General features: G+C 46.3%; 1 non-coding gene across 1 annotated transcript; it reads right to left on the bottom strand.

Moving 5' to 3' along the window:
- Nucleotides 1–2,970: 2,970 nt before the first annotated feature.
- TRNAS-GCU (transfer RNA serine (anticodon GCU)) lies at nucleotides 2,971–3,059 on the bottom strand. The gene has a single exon. It is a non-coding gene; the product is annotated as a tRNA-Ser (tRNA).
- Nucleotides 3,060–5,432: the final 2,373 nt, after the last annotated feature.

The following is a 5,432-nucleotide window of genomic DNA, read 5'->3' as shown; positions in this document are numbered from 1 at the left end:
TGCAACGGTGTCCTCCCCCTCCGGTACCCTGACTCGAGCTGTCCGGCGCGTGTCCATGTTCGTAGATCTTTACTTCTGACACCAGATGTAGTAGAGTTCACGACTCTTGGACGCCGGAGTTGGAGGCACACAGGTTTATTACACACAGCACGGTTGTGGCATACAACTCTAGAGGGGGTGTCGGCCCCCTCACCCGGCTAGCTGGGGATACACGCGCTAGCTACTTTCTAGCCTGCCTCCTAGTCCTCCTCTAACGGGCTAGGGGAGGCTATCTGGCCCGACACTGGTAAGTCGGGCCCGGTACCCTGAGTCCCAGACCAGCGCTGACAAGAGCACCGGCTCTGGATCTCGGGACCACGCCGCTGGCTCGGTCCTGTTCGGCCCTGATAAGGACGGCGAACCAGGGGAGTCCAGGGCTCTAGCTAAGACGTCTTCAGTCTTCACTGGTTAGCTTAACAAGACTCCCGAGCCCTCCGATACATCCCCTTTTATACCCAACCCCCCGCTGAGGGGTGGGGCCCCGGGGGATCATAACTCCGAATCAGCCCCCCCGGGGTGCCTGGCGCGGACGTCGTAGAGAGCACCTCCCCGTGCACTCACGTAGCCCCGCCCACTGTGTTTGTTTGCCATAAGCTGCCATGCATAACGGGCTCTCTCTCTAACACCCCTACAATATCATAAAGGCTCTCCCTGTGAGAGAGACGAAAGCAGAAACAAAACCAACACAGTGTCAGTGTCATCTTAAATGCTGTGCTGATTCTGCTAACGACAATAATATTAATATTGTTTGTGCATGTTCACGACCAATATTTAGAGTCGTAGTTCAGGTCGTTGGTTTGCCGATAAACCAAATCAGTTGGCTCAGTTACCCACTTGACAAATTGGTTTCATTTGCCAGGTGGTAGAGGGTTATCCATGGGGAGAAGATAACAACTCCGCCTGGTAAGGTCGTGGGGTTTGATCCCGAACTTGACGCATGTACATTTGGAGTTTGCATGTTCTCCCTGTGGTCATGTGGATTATTCTGTAGGTCCTCTGGTTTTCCCCTCCACATTTCGAATCAACATGCATTTATAGTATTTGGCTGCTATACATTTCCACGTGATAAGTTACTTTGTTAAGGTATAATTTGTGGGCAGGTCGCTTACAAAAAATAACTAATAGGTCAGTGGACTTTCCCAGGAAAATAAAAAAAAATTTGTTTAGTTAATCAGTTGACCACGCTATTAGTGGGGGGAGTGGGAGATGGAACACGCGGTACATACTTCAACAGCTCCAGGACAAGGCAGTGGTGTCCCCTGAAATCAAAGCTGTTTAGGACTTTGATGACGCTGTAATCTTCATTGCTGGCCTCACTGAAGTTCCAGAGCTATCTGGAGCTCCATCCTCTGCAATGTTTCTTCCTTGGAGCTGCGCAGAGGAAGTCCACAAATTAATAACTTACACTTTCTTAAGAAATACCCAGAAGCAAATACTATTCATAATTAAATATGCTTTCACCAGGTCTGACGGCATTGTGAGCTAAAGTAGCGTTCTCGACTCTCATTGGTACCATACGGGGGGCAGGAGCCGACGTAGGGTGCCCAATAAGATATGAAGGTGAATAGCCATTCAAATCAGATTGGTCATTCGGGAAAACTAAATGCAAACGCGTGTTAAAACAACGCGTTTTCGCTATAACGTGGTTCTTCCACACTTTTGACACAATGCAGAATGTGCACGTTGTAACACGAAACGCGACCATTACAACACGGACCACGCCCATTCTAACAAGATACGCACCCATTATAACACGGAATAAGCCCATCATAACGTGGTTTGTGAGTGTCGACAACAAAATACTTTTTTGAGCTGCACCGTTGAGCGGTATAATACAGTACTCGGAATGATAAAAGTAACATGACAGCATACCCTCAGTTATTGGTCTCATCATCTCACAGTGTATGTATACATTGTATCTCGCCAAACTTTATTGTTACATTATTTATGGAGAGATTATTTTCGCTCAATGCTTTTTCACTTAACTCGGAACTTTCCAGGAATGTATCTACAGCATTAAATGATGACTTACTGTAATGTGGAGGTAATATTTTAGCAACGGGATGTTTTGGCCCATACCAGTTGACACTGTGTGTGTATGTATTTTAAGCTTTAGGGACGAAAAACCAGAGTACCCAGAAGGAACCGATGCAGAACAGGGGTAGAACGTACACACTCCACACACAATGGCGCCCGAGTCAGGAGCCGAACCAAGGCCCCCCCTTCTCGCTGTGAAGCACGAGTATCACCACCGCATCGCCTGGCAATGGACTTAACAACAACGTCGGCCTCGTGATGGCACGTCTCTGAAGTCTTACCTCGACGGTGACACCAGTATCTTTACAGCTACCAGGGTGTTACTCTTGTGGTCAAGGCACTGGACCACCTGGCCTTGACCTTCCCCAATCATCTTGAGCACCTCATAACGGTAGTGGAGGTGATCATGTCGGAACTGCACAAAAGGTACAATCATTTAAACTGACTTGTTAAAATCACAACGTTTAAGAAGTGTGAATGTAATACAAATAATTGCTGGAATTATGAAGTGTTATTTTACCATAATTTGGAATGCTCAGATGTCTGCTGGCTGAGTCACCCTTAAAAATTAACCCGTAAAAACAAAGTTTTTCACTATAAATCCTTTATATGCGTGGCGGCTAGAGTCCTCTCGTCCTCTGGCTTGAGATGGCTGCCACCTATGGGTCAGATGATTGCCTGCCACCATTAAGCAATTGGTAATTACATATTTAAAAAAAAGTGTAAAATTTAGGAAATTTTTTTTCACGAAAATTGATTGTCACGCACAACGAGTCTGTGTGCAAAATGTCAGCTCGATTGGATCACGGGAAGTTGGTAAAAAACGACCGAAAGATTTGCATGGTCGTAAGCGCGCAAGCAAGCAAGTGAACTTAATATAAAGGATTAAAAAAATTGCGAAGGTGGGATTCGAACCCATGCGTGCAGAGCACAATGGATTAGCAGTCCATCGCCTTAACCACTCGGCCACCTCGTCTCACGCACTCACATACAACCAGACCCCCCCCCCACACGCACACACACAGTCATACCATTATTTTTTCCTAAAAAGTTAAAATTTTTGAATTTTTTTTTCACGAAAATTAATTGTCACGCACAACGAGTCTGGAAAATTCAGTTCGATTGGATCACGGGAAGTGTGTTAAAAACGACCGAAAGATTTGCACGGTCGTAAGCAAGCAAGCAAGCACGCAAGCAAGCAAGCGAACTTAATATAAAGGATTTAAAAAGAGCTTCTGAGCTCAACGGGCTTTACTCGGGAAATAAACTTCTGATTCAGATGTGTGCGGGTGAGTGCGTTGGTGAGTGGGCGAGTGGGTAGGTGAGTGATTGAGTGTGTGAATGAGTGAGTGAGTCAGCAAGTGAGTGAGTGGGTGGGTGAGTAAATGTGCAAGTGGGTGTAATTGTCGAATTCTTTGATACTGTCTGCTGGTTAAGATTCCCTTGAAAATATGCTTCTTATCTAAAAGGATTAAACATTCTGATTTTGAAGCTCGTTGGTGTGTGCGTGTGTCATTGCCCTGGTTGGAAATTCAGGTGCAATAACAAGAAGCCACAAACCCCGCTACCTCTGGGCCCTGTGACCGCCCCCAAGACTAGTTTTGTAGTGAGCCTCACCAGAATGTAATTACATTCGTCGTCATCATATCCATGCCTGTTGAATCCCTTTGGTTTGTTGTCGAGCGCAAAGTACCACACTTCTTGCATGGCTGCGAGCTCCAGCTTTTCGCGGTCGGTCAAGTGAGGGCCAAAGTGAGCCAGGATTTCTGCAGGCACGAGGAGAATAACAACAACAGCTGTGTGAACCAAAATTTTGAGCGATTTATAGGGTAAATATTTCAGGATTGGGATGTTTTTGCCAATCCCAGCTATGTATGTTGAACTTCTTTTGCACCACGTGTATCCAATGGTGCTAATCAACAGTGTGGAGGAAGGTTAATAAACTAAACACGCAAATAGGTTCCACATATCTGTTAGAGCCTTTAACAGACTGCGAGACAAGAAGGCTCACATGATCGAGTCTACTATCAAAGGTTTGTTCATGAAGCCGTCCAGATATAAAAACAGACAAAACTTCAATCGAGAAGATGGATACAAATTGAAAAATCATTGGAAGGATGTTATCAACCAGGTAATGCCTTAACTTGTTGTTGTTTCCATCATTACCTGCCGGTTTACTGCTAGCCCCGCCCACGTCCCCCCCAGCCTCACATCCTCTATCTGTTCTTCCACCACCTTCCCACTTCTAGCCCTGCCCACTTCCCCCCCCCCCTCAGCCTCATGTCCTCTTCCCCGAGCGCTCACGCCCCCCCCCCCCTACCCCATAACCTCCCTCTCTCTCTCCCCCCTTGCCTCTTCCCTCCTCTCTTAACTATATAACCTCTTGCCACGGCAGCTCTCCCGCCGACTTCAGCATTTTCTTGCTGTGGTTGTCCCACCTGGGAAGAATACAGACTCACAGCATCAACAGACTCACTGCATCAATACGGGCTCACACCATAAACACGGACACACCATCAACGCGGACACACCATCAACATAGACTCACACCATCAACACGGACTCACAGCACCAATACTAACATAATAACAAGCAAACAAAAAATTACGATTGAGATCCAAAGGAGTGCAAGGCTGCAGTAAAGGTGAAGAACCACTGGCTGATGCTGCCCCGATGTCGCTTATTCTTCTCTGCTGACCCCCCCCCCCCCTCCCATAGACTGGAACTCTCTAACCCCGACTCCCGCAGCCATCTGTGCTATCGGCTCCCTGCTCTTGTTCAAGTGCCATGCTCACGACCTTCCCTTTTGTCGTCCTGCCTATGAGCGACTGCCCGCTGCTTTCAAAACGAATGCGCGCACTTCTTCTGTAGTGCGTCTCTCTGAGATGTGGGTCCCATTCAATTGATTAATAAATAGTAAACAGTGGATGTACTATGGATTTACTCATTGCTCCATAGTAATGTGGAATATTCGCCACGGCTCAGATCTGTAAGGAGGATATAAGTGCCTGCCGTAGTTTAGGCAGAACACCTCATTCAATTCACCTATAATAGAGGTTGTTTGAGTTAGATCGCGTAAATATATAAATGCGTCGTTAATCCCGCCACCACCCGACACAGCCAATTAGTGAGGTTTGTCACATAAACAAAACATGCCAATTAATTACTAGTACAGCACACCGGTGTGTTGGAGTAGCCAAGCCACAACATTTATAATCTGTTCTAGATTTGAAGCTTTCGTGACTGCAAGGATTCATATTCTTAGGTTTTTTCGGTAAAGTCACGTAGGTAAAACATTAAAATTAATAAAAATAAAATAAAAATCACGACGTTTCGGAGGCAACACAAGCTTCCAT

This window comes from Lampetra planeri, chromosome 38 (assembly GCF_965212315.1).
Source record: "Lampetra planeri chromosome 38, kcLamPlan1.2.h2, whole genome shotgun sequence".
Taxonomy (NCBI): domain Eukaryota; kingdom Metazoa; phylum Chordata; class Hyperoartia; order Petromyzontiformes; family Petromyzontidae; genus Lampetra; species Lampetra planeri.
The sequence above is the reverse complement of the archived record's forward strand: the minus strand, read 5'-3'. Positions and strand labels throughout refer to the sequence as shown.